This window comes from Ambystoma mexicanum, chromosome 5q (genome assembly GCF_040938575.1).
Source record: "Ambystoma mexicanum isolate Mex_15411 chromosome 5q, UKY_AmexF1_1, whole genome shotgun sequence".
NCBI lineage: Eukaryota > Metazoa > Chordata > Amphibia > Caudata > Ambystomatidae > Ambystoma > Ambystoma mexicanum.
The window spans coordinates 1,318,468,375-1,318,474,374 of NC_090933.1; the positions used below are offsets into that span (position 1 = coordinate 1,318,468,375).

The following is a 6,000-nucleotide window of genomic DNA, read 5'->3' on the forward strand; positions in this document are numbered from 1 at the left end:
TTAGGGTGACTAGACCTAAGGCGCTTGAAAAATCAAAAATTTATCATGGGTGCCCCTCTATGAGAATGAACATGGCAAAAGAGGCCTGTTCTTTGGGAAGGTACCCACTCTAGAGTCTGCAGCCACATTTTAGCTCACTGTACCTTTCACAGATGGTAAATATCCATTTGCATATCAGTCTTTGTCCCGCCCACATGGGCAGTCCAGCATCGAAATGCTATGGCAATTCCTTTCTGAACAAGAGTACCAACAGCAACCCCATACACATGTTTCAACCTTGTTGGTCATCATCAGTGAGGTGGAGCTGTGCCTCTCTGAGCACAGTGATCAAGGGGTGCACGCAGTGCTCCAGATAAGATTTTGAGGTGGGAGTATTTTACTCCCTATTTTTAAACTTTGAGACTAAGGGCCTCATTACTCGGAAGGCGGTGATCCAGGGTGCTATTAGCACCCTGGACCATGCCGGTAAATTACCGGCACCGCCTTGGCGGAAAGGGGATTTACCGCCCCATTCCAATGTCGGTGGGGCGGTAAATCCCCCTTCCGCCATTGCCCTTCCCCATTCCCATTTCTGCCCCATAGCGCTCTATGGGAATGGGGAAGGCGCTAATTACGGCAACGCAATTTTGCGGTGCCGTAATTAGCTCCGAGGTCCCTTAGCGGGTTGGTTTTTAACGCCTGCAAAAAGCAGGCGTTAGAGCACCAACCCGCAAAGGGACCTCGTAGTACGGCGGTAAGGGTTAACGGTCACCGTTGCCATTAACGGTGACCGTTAACCCTTACCGCCGTCCGTGTAATGAGGCTCTAAATGTGATTTTAAGAGATTAAAAAATGACTTTTATCCTTTTCAAGAGAGTAAAATGTTTGTGACATCCAGGTGACATGTGCAAAAACTGTATGGAAATCATTGCTATGCGGCAGCTTTCAGCATTGTGACAGAATACACCAGTCATTTTTTTTCTATGGTCTGGCCCTTTGATCTCTCCTGTGTACATTTAAATGTTGAAAACACGAAATCCTAGCCAATTACATAGTAAAGCAAGCATGAATTGTATTGTGTGTTTTGCGGTTCGATAGCAGAATTGTCTTTTGATGTTTAATGAAAGTTCTCATTTCCTGGAGCTATTACTATCTAATAGTATGCCAATGTTAAGATAAAACAGTGCAGAGAGGCAAGGACTCCATGCTAAATTCTATATCTAATCTCATGGTCAAATGGTTATTTATATAGCGCTTTTGACAAAGCGCTGTACATAGAACATATTTATAAAAATTATACAAATCAAAAGAAGCCTTCTGGTTTCTGCAAAGTAACCTGTCCTTTGCACTGCCCTCTGCTCTAAACTTGTGTGTAAATGAACACAGGAAAATAATAAAGCTGTCGTATTTACAAGATTTTCATGCATAAAAAGGCCTAGTACGCACCTAATCTGGAGGCCTGGGTCCATGTCTGGAGAAGGGAATTGCCATAGCATTTCGGTGCTGGAATGCCCATGTGAGCGTGACAAAGACTGATATGCAAATGGTTATTTCCCATCTATGAATGGTACATTGAGTTACAGTGTGGCTGCAGACTCTAGAGTGGGTACCTTCCCAAAGAACAGGCCATTTTTGTCGTGTTCGTTCTCATTGAGGGGCGCCCATGACTAATTTTTGATTTTTGAAGGGCCTTAGGTCTAGTCACCATAAGTTTCCGAGGGTCATCCAGACGTGGACCCCTTGCTCACTGTGCTCAGAGAGGCACAGCTCCACCTCACTGATGATGCCCAACAAGGTTGAAACACGTGTATGGGGTTGCTGTTGGTACTCTTGTTCAGAAAGGAATTGCCATAACGTTTCGGTGCTGGACTGCCCATGGGGGCGGGACAAAAAATGATATGCAAATGGATATTTCCCATCTGTGAAAAGTGCAGTGAGCTAAAGTGTGGCTGCGGACTCTAGAGTGGGTACCTTCCCAAAGAACAGGCCATGTTTGCTGTGTTCGTTCTCATAGAAGGGTGCCCATGACTCATTGCTGGTATTTGATTATGTTTCTCCACATCCTCGGTTAAAAGACTGGGCATCACTACCAAAGAAGACTCTAGCGGATCTTCCTTCCATTCCGTTAAGGTGTTAAAATATCTGGCTGAGATGCTCTACAATTACATGGGCCAGTCTGTTCTAAGACCTTGTATGGACCCTGCCACCAGGACAGGGAGCAACACTAATACTTTCTATTCTATGGAAAGAGAGCGAGTAGCTGTTTCCCGGTCATGCACGCCCTTTTGATATTCTTAGTTAAGAGGGAATGGACTAGATCTTGATACATTTTCGTATGTTCCTTTATTTTCCGTGCTGTCTGGGATAAAGGTAATGCGGCTTCCTCCCTCTCTTCCCAGGTCTCTCTAAGCATATCTAGTACATCCCTTGGTTCACGTCCATATAGAAGTTCATAAATAGCGAGAAATCTGGGGACTGGGGAACCTTTCTTACTGCAAAGAGAGACCAAGGGATCATTATATCCCAGTCCCTTTCAACGGTTTCCACAAACTATCTGAGGACTGTTTTGAGGGTCTTATTAAAAAACACATACAAATAAGGTTTAAGCCCAACACACTTCATCCACGTGGAGCTGTCATGGTTCGTCCATGACGGGTCAGTGAGCTCAGCGTCCCTGTCTTTGTCAGGGTTTCCATGGCTGCCATTCTCGCTGGTAAATATAGCCTCTGGAAGATGTCAGGACCCCCTTTCATGTCCCTGGTGGTCTACGATTGAACACAACTCTCTGGTAGAGCACCCACCTCTAATTAGTGGATGCCCATGTGGGTCCAGCGATGCCACTCTCGATCCCAGGCCTTTGCTGTCAGATTTTCCAACCACGTCAAATGTTCCTACCTCTGTATTTTGTTCTTTTTACAGCAGGTAGGAATTTCTGGTGGGTAGGAGATAACGACAAGACCTTTCTTGTGCGATTTTCCTACCCTTTCAAATGTTCCTATCTGTAGGATTTTCTGACAGACAGGAAAATGTGACAAACAATGCTGTCAGATGTTCCTAGTGATAGGAGTGTCTGTGATAAGTCACTATGATAATATATACGTAAATACAATATACCTCCCTCCTCCTGCATCTAGCGCCCACCTTCCCCCCTTGTCCTATTACCATTATTCTTCTCCCTTCCTTGTCAAAAGGAACTTTGCCCCCTAAGGAACCCTCGGGTTGTGGAGATAATTGACCCCATCCTCCAGATTGGGGGCTGGAGGACCAAATACAGTTCAATAAAGTTCCCAGCGTTTCTTAATATGGCAAGTGTGCTATTCAATGGGGAGATCACACACCCGTGCCCTAGGTGTGTGATATTGGGATGAATTCCGTGCACACTCATCATCTTCCAGTGAGTATCCCAACATCCTCCCATCACGATAGCACAATCTGCACAGCCCACAGCACACACAGCACTACCCATCATGCAGCACACTCCTGCACAGCCCATGACACAGAACACTCAGCAATACCCATCACGCAGCACACTCCTGCACAGCCCATGACACAGCGCACCTTGCACAGCCCATCACACAGCACAATCCTGCACATCCCATCACACAGAACACCTTGCACAGCCCATCACACAACACACTCCTGCACAGCCCATCACACAGAACACCCTGTACAGCCCATCCCACAGCACACCTTGCACAGCCCATCACTCACCTGATCAGAAGCTGATGTGCCTTTCTGCTCTCAGCTGGGATTTCCTGCAGCTGAAAGTAGTTTCTGGGGCTGTAACTGAGCAGAAGGCGGGGTGCAGACTCCAGACACGCACTGCTACAAACAGGAGCTTATCCGAAATATGGGAGCCTTATATCGGAATCATGTCCAAGGTACTGCGCAAACCCCGAGCATAATACACTGCTCCCCAGGACATGCACAGAGGCAGCACCTCAGCCTCAGAGACCCATTATAATATCTAATGCACAAGTCCAGACCCTGAGGCGCTGCTCCCCAGGACATGCACAGAGGCAGCACCTCAGCCTCAGAGACCCATTATATAATCTAATGCACAAGTCCAGACCCCGAGACACTGCTCCCCAGAGGCAGCCTCAGAGACCCATCGTATAATCTAATGCACAAACCCAGACCCTGAGACACTGCTCCCCAGGCATGCACAGAAGCAGCCCCTCAGCCTCAGAGACCCATCGTATAATCTAATGCACAAGTCCAGACCCTGAGGCACTGCTCCCCAGGACATACTCAGAGGCAGCACCTCAGCCTCAGAGACCCATTATATAATCTAATGCACAAGTCCAGACCCCGAGGCACTGCTCCCCGGGACATGCACAGAGACAGCACCTCAGCCTCAGAGACCCATTATATAATCTAATGCACAAGTCCAGACCCCGAGACACTGCTCCCCGGGACATGCACAGAGGCAGCACCTCAGCCTCAGAGACCCATTATATAATCTAATGCACAAGTCCAGACCCCGAGACACTGCTCCCCGGGACATGCACAGAGGCAGCACCTCAGCCTCAGAGACCCATTATATAATCTAATGCACAAATCCAGACCCCGAGACACTGCTCCCCAGAGGCAGCCTCAGAGACCCATCGTATAATCTAATGCATAAATCCAGACCCCGAGACACTGCTCCCCAGGACATGCACAGAGGCAGCACCTCAGCCTCAGAGACCCATAGTATAATCTAATGCACAAGTCCAGACCCTAAGGCACTGCTCCCCAGGCATGCACAGAGGCAGCCCCTCAGCCTCAGAGACCCATCGTATAATCTAATGCACAAGTCCAGACCCTGAGGCACTGCTCCCCAGGACATACTCAGAGGCAGCCCCCCAGCCTCAGAGACCTATTATATAATCTAATGCACAAGTCCAGACCCCGAGGCACTGCTCCCCGGGACATGCACAGAGACAGCACCTCAGCCTCAGAGACCCGTTATATAATCTAATGCACAAGTCCAGACCCCGAGACACTGCTCCCCGGGACATGCACAGAGGCAGCACCTCAGCCTCAGAGACCCATTATATAATCTAATGCACAAGTCCAGACCCCGAGACACTGCTCCCCAGAGGCAGCCTCAGAGACCCATTGTATAATCTAATGCATAAATCCAGACCCCGAGACACTGCTCCCCAGGACATGCACAGAGGCAGCACCTCAGCCTCAGAGACCCATAGTATAATCTAATGCACAAGTCCAGACCCTAAGGCACTGCTCCCCAGGCATGCACAGAGGCAGCACCTCAGCCTCAGAGACCCATTATATAATCTAATGCACAAGTCCAAACCCTGAGATACTGCTCCCCAGGACATGCACAGAGGCAGCATCTCAGCCTCAGAGACCCATTATATCATCTAATGCACAAGTCCAGACCCTGAGGCACTGCTCCCCAGGACATGCACAAAGGCAGCACCTCAGCCTCAGAGACCCATTATATAATCTAATGCACAAGTCCAGACCCCGAGGCACTGCTCCCCGGGACATGCACAGAGACAGCACCTCAGCCTCAGAGACCCGTTATATAATCTAATGCACAAGTCCAGACCCCGAGACACTGCTCCCCAGAGGCAGCCTCAGAGACCCATCGTATAATCTAATGCATAAATCCAGACCCGAGACACTGCTCCCCAGGACATGCACAGAGGCAGCACCTCAGCCTCAGAGACCCATTGTATAATCTAATGCACAAGTCCAGAGCCTGAGGCACTGCTCCCCAGGACATGCACAGAGGCAGCACCTCAGCCTCAGAGACCATAGCTCTCAACTCACCCGCTTTTGACGGGTGTCACCCGCCTTGCAAAGGGCTGACTCACCCGCCCAGCCTCCTGCACGCCCATTCACTCCAATGGGCGTCTCACCCGCCAAAAACAAAATCGGGTGATTTCACCCGCCTTTGCGAGACAAATGGTTGAGAGCTATGTCAGAGACCCATCATATAATCTAATGCACAAGTCCAGACCCCGAGGCACTCCTCCCTGGGACATGCACAGAGGCAGCACCTCAGCC

At 49.2% G+C, this 6,000-nt stretch overlaps 2 protein-coding genes across 2 annotated transcripts in view; both read right to left on the reverse strand.

The window, feature by feature from the left end:
- Window positions 1-3,804, reverse strand: part of LOC138498485 (zinc finger protein 271-like) — a 27,771-nt gene extending 23,967 nt beyond the window's left edge. Inside the window, exon 1 of the mRNA XM_069622248.1 lies at window positions 3,691-3,804. The gene's annotated coding sequence lies outside the window, so the exon portion shown is untranslated. The remainder of the gene's footprint in view (window positions 1-3,690) is intronic.
- Window positions 1-4,295, reverse strand: part of LOC138498495 (zinc finger protein 850-like) — a gene marked incomplete in the record, with an annotated part of 1,369,857 nt that extends 1,365,562 nt beyond the window's left edge. The window contains 1 exon segment of the mRNA XM_069622260.1: window positions 3,692-4,295.
- Between the last annotated feature and the right edge of the window lie 1,705 nt (window positions 4,296-6,000).